Here is a 19221-nt window from a genome sequence, read left to right as displayed (position 1 = left end):
AATCTGCGTGACCGAGTGGACCGGATTACAACACCTGTAAGACAAAAGCTCTGTGGGGTCCACCATGTTATATATCTAAAATCAAATCCATTCATCCAGTGGGAACCATTATTTTTACCGTACATATAGAACATAAGCCCGACTAAAAACTAGGGGTATACACGAACCGAGCTAGCTCGGTTAGCTCGACTCAAAAAAGCTCGGTTCGACTTAGTTCAAAGCTGAGTTCAATCCGAGTTGAGCTGACTTTTAGAGCTCGAAAATGAGTTCGAGCAGGCCCTGGCTCTGCTTGACATGGATCGAATCCAGCTCAAATCGAACTCGGATCGAACCAGTTCAGTAACTCGTTACTTTGCCATCGATGTTGCTCACCGATTATTTGATAAAATGACTGATCAAAATGTGGCTGGTGGCAAGGCAGGTATGACTGGTGGCAAGAAATGTTTGTACATGAAATAAATGTTTGAGATCTGACCGTTACCTTTTACACTATGCATGTGTTTCCAGAAAACACGGTGAGATGGAATTGTCGGATGAACCCCACGTGGAATGCATACTGTTGTCAAGATTTTGACCCCTCATTTTATTTGAATCTGTGTGGTCCTCTTGATGAGCGGAGTAGTTTGATTATTTTGTTTCTTTTATTTGGCTGGTTAAGTCGCACAACGAGGTCGACTTGATAAACGGTCCAGATCTCTCAATGGGCATTGATGGAGGGCCCATATCCCACTTCCGCCATATGCATGTTGGAAAGACCGAGTCGCCTACACCGCCTGTTTTTCACAGTGCCTAATATACCAACTCTCTGGGGCCCACCATTTTGCCTTCGTCAAATCTACTTCGTCCATCAGGTGTTTTGTGCCTTTGGTGCACCCTACATTAAAATAAAATTAAAAAAAAAAATCAGCCTGTTCATGCACAAGTATGCTATTGGTGTCGCAGCTCCATCGTTGGATGTGGTGTGGCTATTCGTTTGATTTTTTTATAAGGCCGGATTTACCATACATTTCCGTAAGATAAGTTAAAACTTAAGGGGGCGTTTGGCTCATGGTATTAGATGGGATTAGGTGGGATGGAATTGCATTTCTGTCAAAAAATGAAATAGCTTGGTATTAGATTAGATGGAATTGCATTGGGTCTCGTGGTGATTCTACTCAATGTTAGCAACTTGTGTAGGTCCCACCATGATGTGTGGGCTATATCCACACTGTCCACCCATTTTTCAAGATCACTTTAGAGCATGAGCCAGAAAATCAAGTAGATCTAAAGCTCAAGTGGACCCCACTATAAAAAGCAGCGGGGATTGAATAGGTACCGTTTAAAACTTCTTTGAGGCTACATAATTTAGGATTTGCCTCAATTTTAGACATATGTCACAAAATACAAAGCAAATGAATGGTTTCGATATAACACATGTTATTCTCAATAGTTTCAAATGATAGTGGGTATATCCATTCAATGTACCACCGTATTACAAACATGGCATGGAATTAAAGCTAATCCCATGGTATCACGGGACAGTCACTACCATGTGTAATAATTATGTTTTTTGAATAGATTAAATTTTATACACACATATGTATGAGATTTATAAATTACACTGTACATTTAGCTTAATCTCTGAGCACTGGGAGTAGATCCGGCCTTAGTTTTTACACCGGGATAGTAGATTTCACATATATAACATAGTGGGCACGTATATAACATAGTAGCCCCGAAGAGCTTAAGGTGTTTTTAGGCGATGCAAAATATAAGTATTGTGGAAGATTTCAATCCCATGTTAGAGTGGTCAGACCCTACATCAAAGTATGGACGGCAATGGGTCCGGCTAGCACCCAGCCAAGGCTTGCCAGAACCCAACTGATGTCCCCAGAGCACTGGTTCTATTGGAGTAGTTGAAAAGGCCTTAACCCTACAAGGACTGCCCAATAAGAAAATGATCAAAGGTCCTACATGTCCAATCATATAAATGGTTGAGATTATGCAAACATTACTTAACCTAATATGCATCTTAAAGGGATTATATATAACTTTACCCAACTAATTTAAATTTAAGCAAAGTTGTATCTTAACTGATAATTATTAACAACTCTTAAGTACTTAGGGGTTGGTTTCTTAATTTCGTGGTCCATGGGAGCCAATGTAATTTTGGACAATGACAATGTATCATGAAAATTATTATTATTATTAATTATCATTATTATTGTTGTTGTTATTTGTCTAATGCTCACAGGTTAGGTGTATGGTTCTGCCTAAGGTAGATATGCAAGGGAACCAATGAGGTGTTGGGCGCACTCCATCATGTCCTTGTGTACCAGTGTGGACTCGCACTTAAATGATAATTTTTAATGTAGGTCCCGCGCGAGCACACATGCACATGCTGCTTTTTCATTGAATTAAAGTTTTATTAAATTGTAATTGAGCTTGTTATAGGAAAAAAAATAAAATCATTTTTAAGTCTGATATTTGCAAAAGTTAGTAGATATCCATGGATAACCATGAAATAATGCTCTAAATGCTTTTTACTTCCATGCATAATTTAATAACCATATTTTGTTATGTGTAGAATGGAGGTTTCATATACCACAGTTAATCTCCACACGTGATTGAACATGCCAAATTGGCACGTGTGTATCATACCACAGCCGCATGCATGTGAGGCTATCAACTAAAAAATCAGGCCGGTAGCCTCATCAGGTGGGCCAGACATGTACGGTATGAATATTCTAAAAACTATGAATGCACTGCCTTAACATGTACAAATGGCCCACTCAACGAGTTACCTGCATGGATTGTTGACTCGTCTGAGTTGACTCAGACTCGGTCAAGTCGAATACGGTTAGGCACCACATGCAGTTCCCCCAGTATCTGTAACTTGGACAAGTTATGACTTGGACCGGGTGAGTCAATCCGGGTCAGCTGAGTCAGAAAACCATGGTAATCTGCCTGATCATTGGACCATGTCACCTACTTTGTGCGGTCCACCAATGCATGGTTCATGTGTCCCACATAGGCAGTTCCGAACCACTCAACATGGGCTAGGTTCACTAATTGGCCTGCCAAGTTAAGCCAAGTCCAGTTTGAGCTGAGCATGGCTAAGCCTCGTGGTTCGGAACTGGGCTTGAATTTTAGTTCTGATAAATATTTTACAGTACTGACCATGGGCTTCTATATTCATAAAGGCTCAATAAATAGCCCACCCCAGCAAGTTCAATACAAGAATTTGTAAGGGAATGCACTCAGTATCATAGTTTGTGTCATTGCAAAATGAATTCCATGTTGGTTTTCAATATTTTTTTTTTAAAAAAAAAGATATTAAATTTGAAATTTTAAGTTTTAAACTTTGGGTGGGAAAGAGATCCACCGATCTCATCATCTTTCCTAAAAGAAAAAAAAACACGGAAAGGAAAGTGGAAAGGAGGATTTTTATAATTCACTTATTGAGGTCAGTATTTTATTTTTATTTTATTTTATTTTATTTATGCAATACTTAATTTGACATGATCTATACATTGGATGGATTAGATTAATCATACATCCATTGTGTAGGTTTAATTCATTCATTTAAAAAGATATGCGTATGACTTTAAGGCTAAAATATATAACGTGAGATTTTAAGGTATACGTATAGCTTTAAGGCTAATGCGTATAATGTGAGATTTTTTTTATAATGGACAGCGATCAGTATGATTCATACTGTTCATGGGTGTTGTAAGACTTAATTATATAATATTTTTAAGAATCAGACCAATTCGACGCCTTAATAGACCGTACTGATCATATATCTATCAATTTTCTTCCTTAATATAACGAAATTGAAAAAAAAAATAGAAGAATAAATTTCTACACAAGATACAATTTGGCATAGAGAATTATATGACATAATCCGAAATGTGTGATTAAATCATCACCGTTTATTAATTCCTTTAGATTAAAACAAATTAAAATCTTAAATTCTAAACAAATTAGACTATGAGATGGGCAACATCAATTTAAATAAACGATAAGTAATAAATCATACATTTTATTCATTATATGTAATTGTAAAATTAAAGAAAATTCTTATTTATGTGATTTTAAGAGTTCTTAATTCAATTCAAACCATTAGTTCACGGAATCATCTCCACCACCTCAAGGTGAGTGATCCCGATATGCTTCTCATCCATCGAGTTAAAATCGATGGATTGTTTGATGTGTTGTATTATTACCTTGATTTAATTGTCATGTACTCTTAGTTGATTTAAATGACTATGTAATTTCTGTATTAATAATAATATGATATGATTAATGTGTTAGACTTTGTTGATTCAAATGTGATAATCAAAATACATATGTAATACATGATACATTATTACTTGGTGCATCTATCAATTGCATGCACAACATGTGCTGAATTTCTGGGGACCTCCCTGTATGGTATATTCTGGTAAAATCGTTATCAGAAGTCCGCTATACTAGTGGAAGCCTACTCAATTAGTAGATGCAGACCTTGCCTACACCTACCAAATGGTAAAAGTCTACCAAGGGACGGATGCGGGTTGGCGGGTTTCCAACTCTAGCAAATGGACGGATTCTCATTTGATGTATAGATACATTGCATTTGCATTATATATATATATATATATATATATATATATATATATATTGTGTATAATTTTTAGCATTCTATCATAATTTAATGTAAAAAATCATGTCGGGAATTCTTACTAGGCCTAACCAGCTTATCCTTTATTGATGTAAAACTGTACAGATATGAATGAGACTGAGTTGGTGGCTCAAGAACAAGATTACGTGGCCGAGCCGAAAGTGGATTTAAGGGACACGTGACCCTATTTAGCAGATGAAGAAGATGCTGCCTTAGAGTAGCCATGATTTTTTTTTTTTACTTTAATTATATTTAATTTTCTTAAATTGTTAATTAATTTTTTGAAGTTGTCGGACATGTTTATTTCATTTCATAAGACTCCGAATGGGAGAGTCCTTAACTATGTTTATGATTGATTATTGAAATAAATGGTCTTTTCTTATTTTTGAGATATTGTTGAGTATGAATGGAATGTAGATCTACGGTAGAGCTACTGGGTATATGAACTTCAAAAAAAAAAAAAAAAAAATTTAATAGTATAAGTACACTTAGTGTACAAGTCATGATATGGATCTCGAGTCCAAAGTATACATCAGGTACCCGAAATTTGGGTTGTGACAGGTTCCCTACTCACTTTTTGATCTCTATGCCCCCAAATCTCATACAGTGGAAGGTCCTAACCCTTTGATAAGGGGGCACAAATAGATGGAAAAAGAGAAAGGTTGAGGTTTGGTAGGCAGCTGACAAAAACTATCATGACTCTATCATGTAAAAGGTGACTTATAATTACTAGGAGAAATGCTTAAAATGATAGTGATGATTAATTGCATTGTTGTTGATGATATTTTCTTGGAAACTCAGTTGCCTCAAAAAGATTTTATTAGATTATGGACATGTTCTTTACATCATCTTTATCATTGAGATCAAAAGCTTTTCGAGCTATTTTGTCTTGGGCCAGCATTGTGCTACTTGCTATAATCCTCCCACCAATTTGAAGCATATGGTTCCTTCTCTGTGTTTTTACTATAGATGTAGAGTTACTTATGTATGTTGATATGAAGAGAGCAAGTTACCATTTGTTTACTTTGGTGCTATGCATTGTTGGTAAGGATTTTAATTACAGCTTTGTAGTTACTTTTAATGATAAGGTGACAAGAACCGCAATGCAGTTCTCTTGCTGCAAAGATAAGACCCCTACAACATAAGTACAAGTTCCATTTTTTTGTATTGTTGTAAGCAGTTAACAATTTATGTTGCTTCCTTTTTATTATGATCGGCTGATGTAGTTAACCAATGTTACAGTAAAAAATAAATAAAAAAATATCCTTAACAATGTCATACTTGTAGGCCCGTTATTCGTGGATGTCCATCTGCAAAAAGAGCAATTCATATATGTGGAAGGCCTCGTTTGATGATGTTTGTGTTTGATGTTTGTCTTTGTATTTTCAACGGGTATTTGATAGTTTTTGGAATTAATGTTTTCATTATGGGCATTTATAAGAGAAGAATAGAATAATATTGATCTTTGCCAGCTAATGAAGATTTTTTTATTTTTTATTTTTATTTTTTTGTCTTTTTGTAGCTAGCTATATCTTGTGGTTCATCCAATCATTGGCTTTTTTAGTAAACTTAACTTCCTACTTATGACATTTATCGTTTTAACTAATGGAACATGAGTTTTTTGTTTTTTTGTTTTGTTGTTTTTTAAATTTTGTGTACATGCAGCAACCATCCTTCATACAAGTTTTATAACACCTAATTTGAAAGGTCGTCTAAACACATTTTGCGAGGAGTTTAGTGCGATTGATTAGACATAACTTTATTTTATTAGTATTATACTTTTATGAATGAATTGAAATGAATGATTATATTTGATTAAATGAATGAATATGCACATGTTTATAAATGAATTAAAATGAATAATTTAACTTTAATTGTTGAGAAATGGGTTTAAAAATTAAATTTAGTCTCAGTTGATGCCAATAAAGACTAAATTCATCTTTAACTTCAGTTATCCAAACTAAGACTACAACTCATATGGTTAAAGTCTTTAGCATCGGTTGTTGAGAACTGAAGTTAAAAATAAATTTAGCTTCGGTTGGAGGCAACTGAAGCTATAGTTTAGATTTAGTCTTGGTTGGATAATTGAGATAAAACTGAGGCTAAATTATTTAGCTTTAATTTTTAACCTTTTTAACTATGGTTTTGATTTAGGGTTAAAGTCCTTTTATCTTTTTTCTTGTAACGAGAGAAAATACTCAACGAGTCATTTTATTGAAATGTATAAGCTATCTTACGTCTTTATTATATATTATGAAATAACGTCCACAAATTCCACCAACCATAATAAGAAAGAGAAACACGTCCAATACAATTTTTCATTCGAATACCAAAAGCACTCTTCCCATTCCAAATACTATAATTCCAATCCTTAAGAGCATGCAGGAGTGGCACTTGCAGGAGGAAACTCCGTAGGTGTATCCCATGCATACCTTAACGTGATCTTTTCCCCAGACACGATGGGCCCACCGTTATTGACGAGGCAGTTTGTCCCATCTGGTCTAAAGATCACGGGGTCCGGCCTCTGGACGGAACTATATCCATCGCATATCAACTGCACGTTCGTCTGTGGACATGAACACCAGTTGCAGCACTTTGTTTCCATGGTGGATTGGGTCACCTTAATATCCGACAAGCTGCATGGCCTACACATCCCTGCAAACGAATCAAAGCGAAAATCATTAGGTTATCATCTTTATTAGTTTTTTCAGCCGTCCGATCGTTCGAATGGCAAGGATGGAAAATGGACCAGGAAGGGCCCAACGAAAGCATGTCCCGGCCCACTCCTTATTTTATTTTCTAAAAACTGAAAACGGATCGGCCACGGAAACGGATTGGCTACTCCCCCTGCCACCGGCCCCGTGGCTGATGGTCGGTTCTCTGTGGGCCCCACCATGATGTATGTGTTTCATCCATTCCGTTCATCAGTTATTAAAGATAATTTTAAGGCTTTATTCCAAAAATTATAAGGATAGAAATCTCAGGTGGACCACACTAAAGGAAAAAAAATTTGATTGGATATCCACCAATTAAATCATCCTAAGGCCCAATGTACTGTTTATTTGACATCTAATGATTAGGTCATAAAAACCCAGATGAAGGGAAAAAAACAAAGATCACCTTATTCCAAAACTTTCATGGCCCCCAAAAAGATTTTAATGGTCGAAGCTCATTCAGCAACGTTTCCTGTATTGTGGTCCACTTGAGCTTGGGATATGTCTCATTTTTGAATTATATCATAAAATTATCTAGAAAAATTGATGGAGACATGGATGAAACACATACATCATGATGGGGCCCACATAGCACCGACCACCTGCCATCGGCGGGTGGCAGGGGAGTAGCCAATCCGTTTCCGGATCCTCTGTTTGCGTCAAATCGTGGTTGTTGCAATCCAAATCGAATTTGCTACTGGGTAAACGCTCCTATCGTATTAAGTAAACTCTACTGGGTTCACTGTGAAATAATGTAGTTTATCCACGCGGATCAGATTTTTTAGATCTTTTTAGGGGTTGAGCCCAAAATTAAATTATATCGAAATCTTACATAGACAGTACCAAAGGACCCTAGTGATGTTTATTTGTCATCCACACTGTTAATAAGATTACACAGACATGATGAAGGGAAAAAACAAATATCATCTTGATCTAAAACTTCTGTGGGCCCTAAGAACTTTTCAATGATAGACTTTCAATTCACGCTGTTTTAGGTGGTGTGGTCCACTTGAGCTTTGGATATAATTTATTTTTGGTTTAAATACCTAAAATTATATGATAAAATGGATTAACGAAGTTGATACAATGCTAGAATGATGGTGGCCCCACAGAGTTTAGTACGCAATCCGCTTAAGTTGCCATCGGACCGTATTATTACACAACCGACAAGGATTTCAGTACTAACATGAGTAAGATTAATCCTCTCCTCAGCCTCACCACATCCTTTACTCAGCCTAAGAAGAACCCTAACCTTCTTCCTGTGCATATGGAATCGCGCATCAGCCAACACCCCCCCGCGCAACCTAGCACCATTAACTCCACTCGAACCACCTACGTATCCTTTGCCCACTTGAAATTCCAGTCATCATTATCCCTCCCATCATTAATCTTACTCATGTTAGTACTATTATTGGGAATGGGAGTCATGGCCTGGTTAGCTTATTCCATTGCCGCGCCGATCAATGAAATGTCTTCATTCACCGTCACCTCAGCCACCGTCGATCCCTTCAACATCTCCTCGTCGCGATTGACAGCCGCCTGGAATATCTCCATCTACATTAAGAACTATGGCATGTTGGGAGATATGCACTTTGAACGTGTCCAGTCATCCATATACTATGGGTCCCACCTCCTATCACAGGTCTCCATCCCTTGCTTCTTTCTGGAAACAGATAGGCATAAGACTCTCCAAGACCGCCTCATGGCTCACTCGAAGAGCTTGGACGTGGATGCGGCTAAGTCCATGTTCAGGGACCGGCTATTACGTGGGGCCGTGGATTTCCGAGTTGAATTGCTTGCTCGAGCAAACGGGGATAAGTTCAATATTTCCTGTGAGAACGTGACAGTTGGATTCCTGGCTACGCCTAATGTGGGGCCGGGCTTTATGTTGGGCCCACCTCGGAAGTGCATTGTCTTAGTGGATGGAAAGACTAAGAAACGGGACTGAATGTATATCTCTCCTCCTTTCTTTTCTTTTTCTTTCTTTTCTTTTTCTCATATGTGTCGTTTAGATGCCTGTAAAATCCTTAAGTTGTAAAGTTTTTACTGATATACACTCATGATATGTGGGGCCCACCGTAATGCGTATGACATGTGCTTTTTTTTTTCCCCCCTGAAAAGTAGCAGAAAATAGTATTATGTGCCATTGCTTTTTTATTTTATTTAGTTATAAAAACTCTCTTTAAATACTGCTAATATCTTAATTTAATTATTAAATATCGAGTAGCTTAAAGACTCAATTGAGTCTTTGAGCCAACTCCACCTGAATGGACATCAGAGTTGAGTCAAGTTTTCGGGTTTTGAACTATGGGGCCAAGTCTCTATGCCCAACTCCTTGTAGAATTTTTTTTTGATCTTTTTTCTAGATTTTAGGATAGGATGTTTTGTTAGGCTCCCTACCTATTGATTTCAAATGATATTTAATGATTTCGTTGCTGTTATTATTATTATTTTAAATATAAAATGACTGTTATGTGATTTTGATTGATTAATATTTTCATTTTCTGGTCAGGAGGAGGAAGCAACTGGTCCTTAAAGGTTAAAGGTTGCCGTGGATCCAGCACTAGTAGCTGATCGAGATGCTCTCTTCATTTTTTTTATTTTTATTTTTATTTTTTGAAAAACCTGACACAGTTTACCATGTTTTTTTTTTTTTTTTTTTAATTTTTTTTTAATTTTTATTTTTTAACTTCAACTAGTAGAGCTATTCCTGAGACAGGACCTGTCTCAGTCCAACTTCTATAGATAAAATGACTAGACTACCTGTTCAAGTTCACCTTTTTCATTTATGTTTATATTGTTGCAGTTATGGGCTACACATAACATATGTCCATCAGGCAATGCAATGATTGGATTAGATCATTCGCATGACCATCAGAGTGGGACCCACACTATTGTTGAGTGCACACAGTTATGCTGTGTGTGAAGTACCATAGACAACTCTTGATAGAGTTGTGTTGGTAGAAGGCTTCTCTCCCAATGATTTAGCAGTCATGGGATTGGGAGAATCCTATGATGGGTAGGATTTTCTCATGACTTATCTCCATATAAAGAAGTGTTCCGTCCCCTCATCTCCACACCATTATGCACCCATTCATCTTCCCATTAGAGAACCTAAGAAGGCATAGGTATGGTAGAGACATAAGACTGAAAGACACCACATCATCCAGCAATCCATATAATGGCTGATCAAAGTACGCATTCAAAACTGTTAAACGCCCTAAATTTGATGCTTGCAGTAGATTGTGGAATCCGATGTGATTCTAACATATATCTTTTTGCTTAAAAGATCAGGACATTGCAATAAAATCAACGGCTTCAAATAATATTTTAATTTATTTCGGCTGTATGTGAAATTAATTTTGTTTTATCCCATTTACCATCTGGTTGTGGGCCACGAATGGGAATTTCAAGCCCCATCCATGCAATTTGGGCTAAAGCCAGGAACCTCGGGCTTTCACATTACATTATACTGGATTCGAGGAAATGCTGAATATGCTGAGTTTTGAGCTTGGCAAGTGGGCCCAAGCTTCCATGATCTGGACTGGTCTGTTCAGCCTCATTCTGGAAAGAGTAGTATAAAAAAATCTCAATAGGATAATCTTAATGTTCTAATTAGTGGCATAAAAATACGTAATGGTCCACATTCAACAGCAGTGCTGTTCTTGCTTTGCTAGGTAGGAGGTTTTGAACCATTTACTTGAGTATAATCTCAGATCTTTAAAATCCATATGAGCTGTGATAATCAATGAATTAGAGATGACCCAAGTGGATTAACCCCACTCTGTTCAAAATGAATGGCTGGCTTCCAAACAGCAATTCAGATCGCTTTGAGTGAGCTGAATTGGATGGATTTGCAATTTGAAAGCTGTCATTATGAATTAAGATGGCCCTGCCATTGTAGTCATTTTCTGTCTTTTCATTAAATTATTACAATTCAGTCAAATAGCATATCCAAACACGCCGACATGGGATGAATGCTGGATGCTGAACTGAAATGCAATATTCAATGAACTAGAAATTACCCAACTGAAATACTCAACTTCTTTCATAATTACCTGATTTGCTGGTCTAGATGACACTTGGGATCGTTTCAAACAAACATGACAGGCCTTCAAACAGCTATTTGGATTGTTTTGAGCTAACAGAATTGGATACATTGCAATTAGGAAGTTGTCCTTGTCAATTAAAATGGTCCAGCCATTTTGTTCATTTCCTCTATATTTTAATTTAGTTATTACAATTCAGTCTAATAGAGCATCCAAACACGCCCACATGAGCTGCATTCTAGATGCTAAACTGAATTGAACCACAATATCCAACGAATTAGAAATGACCCAAGTGGACCTAACCCCACTCATTTATAATGCCTGGCCTCCAAATAGCAGTTGAGTAAACATGAATTGCATGAGTAAACTGAATTGCAATTAGGAAGTCGTCATTATGAATTAAAATGGTCCTGCCATTTTGGTCATTTCCTCTATATTTAAATATTGCAATTTGGTCAACCAAACACGTCCACAGGCTCTGTTTCGGTAGTCTGTTTGGATTGGTGGTATAAAAAAAAAATGGTAGACTTGGAAAGGAAAATGTCATAGCTGAGGGAAACCATACATTTTTCACAGCTTCATTTTTGATTTCTTTTCCTCAGAGAAACTTAAATTGAACTGCAATATTCAATGAATTAGAAATAGCCCAAGAAGATCTAGCCCCACTAACTGGCCTCCAAATAGCAGTTCAGATTGTTTCAAGGAAACATGAATTTCACGGGATTGCAATTTGCAGACCAGACCCTTTTGGTTATTTATTTCCGCAATATTTCAATTGAATTATTGCAATTCAGTCCAATCACACATCCAAACGGCCCATGAATTAACCCGAAGGGATCCAGCAGCAATGCTGCAATAATAATAATAATAAAGCAAAAAAAAAAAAAAATCACTTTTATCTACAAACATAATAATATTTACAATTCGTATGCAACCTATGTACTGTCTATATACACAATCTAATTACAGATTGAGAAGTACCAGACCCTGAAGAATTTACATGGATCCCTCTATTTAAGGGAGATGACACCTATTTACAATGTGTTATTTCTACTCGTATGGACTGGACATTTGATCTTTTTTTTTTAATTTTCTTGTTATCCAAATATATGAGAATTTCAGGAATACGATCGAATCAATCTGAACTTCTGAAATGAGCGGGCTTTAAAAAAGCTTCCGAAGAGGAACCCAACTGATGTTTCTTTGGGAGGTTCGGGAGAGAAGAACAGGTTCTGTTTCACTCGCAGGGTCGTTTGGCCAATCTGCCTGCAGATTGAATCAATGGTCTTGGAATCGATGGGGCTACCGGACGCATCCATAACATAGAAGTTGTCTATTGCTTTGCCACCCTTTGTTGAGATTTCCGCTCTTGTGATGCATAAACCATTCTCCCGGAATATCCTTGTGATGTCTGAAAGAAGCCTGACTCGATCATCCGTGCATAGTTCTAGCTCTAGTCCCTACAGGGCGAACCATTATAAGACATGAGAATGTGAACCATTCAATTATTTTGGTAGATCAATGGTAGAGATGATTGCTGGGCTATCTCTAGCATCACCAGGGTAGATGTGGCAATCATGTTAAGTGAAATGGAGCCATTGATCTGCTGGGCCAACATTCATGTGCCATAGACCCAGAATCACATACTATTGTAGCCATTGCATCCATGGAAAGCACATGGACAACTTTGTGAGCAAAATAGTGAATAAAAGTTGTGAATTTCTGATGGTCTGTGGACATGTTGGCCCACCAGATCAGTTCCAAATAGCTAGATTGATTTTCATGTGTACTGTAGAGATACTCAAGATGGTTAAGCAACCATCATCCACCATTGCTAGTAGCTTCTGAATCACAGCTATATGTCTGATGGGAACTTTTATCTGCTCAGTGACAAATACCTCAGAGGCCCGCCTCTCGATTGCTGCTTCAAGGCACTGGGTCACCCGTTGCCGCTCAGCTTCCGAGCTGATAGGGAGCCCGTTGATGTGTCTGATATAGTATTCCTACAATTGGACAAGAAACATCCATGTTAATTACAGAACTAGAATGAGAAATGCTGAAGTTGTCATCTGGTGAGCCCCACCACATATGTGATACTGTACAAAAATCAGGTTCGAGAGGTGATCAAGTAGGCCAATATGTATGAAGAAAATGGGGCATATGAGAAACTGACCAATGTTCCAGATTCTTATATACATGTGGCCCACCTGATGACTAGAATGGCCTGATTTTAAGGCCACTGTGCAAACTGTGGAGCCCAAAGGATGAATGCATATGCATGCCACATTCTCATGTCTGAATCGAGTCATGAGTAGCCCAGAAGATCTGATACCTGGTAAGCTTCCGTCCTTCCCGTGTCAACAGTCCCATGAAACACCATGTACTGCATGTCCGTCAAGGTACAAACAGTATCGAACAGAAGCTTTGGCCGATCCTTCGACCTCATAGTAGCAACAGTATAATCCTTTTCGAAACAATCCAACAGAGCTACATGAGGTCTGGATGAGCTCTTATCCTCAGCCCTTGCTGGTCCGCCTCTTTCGTAATCCCTATCATCAAACATCATCTGATGCAGCCTCCTCTCTGTATGGGTCACCCCCATGGAAACCGTCATCTTCGCGGCTCTCTGATCGTTGTTCCCTCTAAGTACATTGCACAAAAGCTCCTTGATCTTTGAAAGCCGACTTGGGTCTTCGATTGCACGGTCCGTTGATTCATCAGTGATGTGGACTACTGCTGCAGCTCAGGCATTATGTGTCCAAACTTCTGCATTCACGACATTGCATCTGAGGTCAGCGAGTACAGCACACACTTCGGATAATAAACCGGGTCGGTCGGTGCCTGTTAGCTCAATAGAAGTATGCTCTTTGGAAGGTGTCACACCGACAGAACTCCTCAATGGGGGTAGGAAGCAGGCTTCCGTTTCAATAGACTGCATGATTTTCACAAATTTCATGCAAAAATGTCAAATGGGTGAAATGGGAACTTCATTTGTATATATGAATTCAGCTGATGAGGATGAGAATCACCTCTGTTTTAAGAAACTATGTTATGCCAAGGTATTGAGAATTAAGGGCGTGTTTGGTTGCACCAAATTTCATGAAATATCATGAAAATTTACACCAAATTAGACTAATTAATCACAATTTCATGATATTTGGTGCAAAGAAACACACATCAAGGAGCATTACAGCAAAACATTGGGCAGATCTCAGTGAGTTTAAGACAAATGCATTGGTTTCTAGAGAAAGCATTACAATCATGCAAAAACAGGAACAAAAAAAGAATAAAATAGGTGGCCACTAATCGAAGAATGGGTGTTTCAGGCCAATTCAGCCATTCTCGAAAGAGGAAGTTTTCAATTGAGCAATCGCTCGGCCCACCAAACCATCCATGTGGGGCTCTTTTTTTTTTCTGCTTTTTTTTTTTTGATACTTAATACAAAATTTTTGCATGGTGGGCCCCACCGTGAGTGGAAAGATTGTAATAGAACTCTTTGGAGAATGCTTCCCTTTTATGTTGGGGGATTCAGAAGGGAAAGAACAATAACATTTGATTCTTTTATTTTTTATTTGGTGTCTGTGAGGCCCTTTGAATTGAGAAATCGTACGCACTTCAATGAGATTCTATTCACATTAGGAAACAACTCACGCAGGAATTCAAAAGAAACGTATTCAAGCTGTAGATGCCTTAAAAAAGCATAAATTTCAGAACTGTGGTCTGCTTACTTTTTTTATATAACTGATGATCCCTTCATCTTCGAGTTTCTTGCCATCATGATCGGTCACATTAAACACTGCCACAATTGCAATTGGACTAAAGTGATTTTCTTCAATTTGCAAACAAGTAAAGAAAGAACTCAGTTTTGAGTCCCGTTGAATAATTCTATCAAAGGTTTGCTGATTACACATGCTTGGTATAGCCCACGCCCCAAATACATCGCCGCATGTGCCATGCTGGCACGCATGTGGAATGTCCCATCTGTCCATCAGGTGGGCCTCAATGAATGAAGCAAATGGACAGCAAAAGAGAGAAACTTGTTCAGTGCTTGTAGTAGTTCATCTGTTTTGTACACCATGGCCTATGCAATGAGTGGACTGTTCTGATTTTAGTGGCAAGCGCATCCACAGCGTGAGGCCCGCATGATGGGTGACTCAGATCTTGCACAGCATCCAGAGCCACCAAAACTCAATTCAATTCAAGCAGGTGCAAAATCTTACCACCCATGAACCATCCCCCATCTGAAGATATGTATGCTTTGGTTATAATAAGGTTCAGATCAATCAGAAACTGAACTACTTCTAGTAGAATCCCATGCTTTTTTACACTGTCAACCTTAAAACAAAACATCCCATTCAGTATCATTTAAGAAGGTTTCTAATACATGGAAGCACAAAAAATCAGTAACGGCGTGTTTGGGTGCACCAAATATCATGAAATTTTATAATATTTCATGATTAATCAGTCTAGTTTGGTGCAAAACATCATGAAATTTCACAATATTTGGTGCAGCCAAATGCACCCTAGATATAAACAACTTTTTGGAAAATCAAACAACAGAAAAGCTGAATATTTCTCTCTTCTGATTCAAAATCCCAACACAAAACCAAACCAGTAATTAGTGAAATGGAATTCCAGGTTACCTGAATAATGGTTGCATTCTTACAAGCATCATTGTCCCATCTGGTCTAATGATCACGGGGTCCGGCCTCTGGACGGAACTATATCCATCGCAAATCAACCGCACGTTCGTCTGCGGACACGAACACCAGTTGCTCACATCCACCGCATACTCCGTTTTGTCTAGCACTTTGTTTCCCGTGGTGGATTGGGTCACCTTAATATCCAATAAGCTGCATGGCCCACACATCCCTGCAAACGAATCAAAGCCAAAATCATTAGATTATCATGTGTATTAGTTTTTTCAGCCGTCGGATCGTTCGAATGGCAAGGATGGAAAATGGGCCAGGAAGGGCCCAACGAAAGCATGTCCTGGCCCACTCCTTATTTTATTTTATTTTATTTGCTAAAAACTGGAAACAGATCGGCCACGGAAATGGATTGGCTACTCCCCCTGCCACCGGCCCCGTGGCTGATGGTCGGTGCTCTGTGGGCCCCATCATGATGTATGTGTTTCATCCATTCCGTTCAACCATTATTAAAGATAATTTTAAGGATTTATTCCAAAAATTATAGGGATAGAAATCTCTCAGGTGGACCACACTACAGGGAAAAAAAATTGATTGGATATTCACCATTTAAATCATCTTAAGGCCCAATGTACTGTTTATTTGACATCCAATGATTAGGTCATAAAAACCCGGATGAAGGGAAAAAACGAAGATCACCTTATTCCAAAACTTTTATGGCCCCAAAAAGTTTTTAATGGCCGAAGCTCATTCAACAATGTTTCCTGTAATGTGGTCCACTTGAACTTGGGATATGTCTCATTTTTGAATTAATATCATAAAATTATCTAGAAAAATTGATGGACGACATGGATGAAACACATGCATCATGGTGGGGCCCACATAGCACCGACCACCCGCCATTGGCTGGTGGCAGGGAGTAGCCAATCCGTTTCCGGTTTCCGGATTCTCTATTTGCGTCAAAGCAGGAAAACAGTGGCGGTTGCAATCGAAATCGAATTGGCTACTGAGTAAACGCTCCTATCGTACTAAGTAAACTCTGTTGGGCTCATTGTGAAATAGTGTAGTTCATCCATGCTGTACATCAGATTTTTTTAGGTCTTTTTAGGGGTTGAGCTCAAAATTAAAGTATACCGAAATCTTAAGTAGACCATACCAAAGGAAACATTGGAAGTATTGATTTCCACTGTTGAAACCTTTCTAAGGCCCTAGTGATGTTGATTTGTCATCCAAACTGTTAATAAGATCACACAAACATGATGAAAGGAAAAAACAAATATCATCTTGATCTAAAACTTCTGTGAGCACTAAGAACTTTTCAACGATAGACTTTCAATTCAAGCTGTTTCTGGTGGTGTGGTCCACTTGAGCTTTGGATATGATTAATTTTTTATTTAAATCCCTAAAATTATATTATAAAACTGATGATTAACGAAGTTGTTACAATGCTAGGATGACGGTGGCCCCATAGAGTTTCGTACACAATCCGCTTCTGTTGCAATCTAATTGGATCGTTTTATTGCACAAACACAACCGACACGGATTTCTCTGCGGTGGAAACTTAGGTGGGTCCTACCGTAATGTTTGTGAAAAATCCATCCCGTCCATCCGTTTTGTGAGCTTATTTTAGTACCTAAGACCAAAATTGAGCAGGATCTAAAACTAAAGTGGGCCGCACTAAAGAAAAATGTGTGTAGGCAAATTCCTGCCGTTGAAATGTTTCTGGAGTCGACAGTGATGTTTATATGCCATCTATAGTACCGTTCATAACGTTGTTCATATTGGAATGAAAGGAAAACACAAATATTATCCTAATTCAAGGCTTCGGTGGCCACACAAATATTTCAACCGTTGACGTTGAATACTCACGTTTTTAGCCCACCTGAGTATTGGATGCGGATCATTTTTATTCTTAAGTCCTAAAATGAGCTAAAAAAACGGATGAATGGATTGGATTCCTCAAAAACATCACCTCGAGCCCCTCCTAAGTTCTCAGCGCAGGAACTTCTTGCGAAAGGCTTTTGAAGGAATCCCCGTCTTCCTGACCATACAGGAAAGCGGGAAAGTTATGGTTGACGAGGACCCTTACTCTATGAAAAAGAAAAAAAGAAAAAAGAAAAAAAGGGGATTGCAGTCTCCACAACTCATATTTTCACCTCTTATAAATAGGTTATACCACAATGCTTCCCCAATCTCATAATCCCCTCCTCAGACTCATCACATTCTTTACTCAGCGTAAGAAGAACCCTAACCTTCTTCCTGTGCACATGGAATCGCGCATCAGCCAACACCCCCCGCGCAACCTAGCACCAATAACCCCACTCCAACCACCTACGTATCCTTTACCCACGTCAAATTCCACTCATCATTAACCCTCGCAGTATTAATCTTACTCATGTTAGGAATATTATTGGGAATGGGATTCCTGGCCTGGTTAGCTTATTCCATTGGCCTGGTTAGCTTATTCCATTGCCGCGCCGATCAATGAAATGTCTTCATACACGTCTCCTCAGCCAACGTTGATCCCTTCAACATCTCCTCCTCGCAATTGACCGCCGCCTGGAATATCTCCATCTACATTAAGAACTATGGCTGGTTGGGAGATATGTACTTTGACCGTGTCCAGTCATCCATATACTATGGGTCCCACCTCCTATCACACGTCTCCATCCCTTGCTTCTTTCTGGAATCAGATAGGCATAAGACTCTCCAAGACGGCCTCATGGCCCACTCGAAGAGCTTGGATGTGGATGCGGCCGAGTCCATGTTCAAGGGAAGGCTATTACGTGGGGCCGTCGATTTCTGAGTTGAATTGCTTGCTTGGACAAACTATATCAGTTGTGGGTGTTATTGTTCCCGGTATGGGGGGTCTAACAAATATGTTTCCGGCTGGATGAAGTTCAACATTTCCTGTGATAATGTGACAGTTGAATTCCCGGCTACGCATGATGTGGGGCCGGGCGTTATGTTGGGCCCACCTCAGAAGTGCATTGTCTTAGTGGATGAAAAGACTAAGAAACTGGACTGTGTATATCTCTCTTCCTTTCTTTTCTTTTTCTTTCATTCGTTTAAATGCCTGTGAAGTCCTTAAGTTGATATACACCCATTATATGTGGGGCCACCGACTATTGCCCTACATGCTAAACCTCCTTTAACATATTCAA

The 19221-nt window shown here is 38.6% G+C and overlaps 1 pseudogene; it reads right to left on the bottom strand.

Annotated features, from left to right (window-relative positions):
- Positions 1-12245: 12245 nt before the first annotated feature.
- LOC131238795 (ACT domain-containing protein ACR6-like) lies at positions 12246-18631 on the bottom strand (annotated as a pseudogene).
- Between the last annotated feature and the right edge of the window lie 590 nt (positions 18632-19221).

This window comes from Magnolia sinica, chromosome 3, assembly GCF_029962835.1.
Source record: "Magnolia sinica isolate HGM2019 chromosome 3, MsV1, whole genome shotgun sequence".
NCBI classification, from domain to species: domain Eukaryota; kingdom Viridiplantae; phylum Streptophyta; class Magnoliopsida; order Magnoliales; family Magnoliaceae; genus Magnolia; species Magnolia sinica.
The sequence above is the reverse complement of the archived record's forward strand: the minus strand, read 5'-3'. Positions and strand labels throughout refer to the sequence as shown.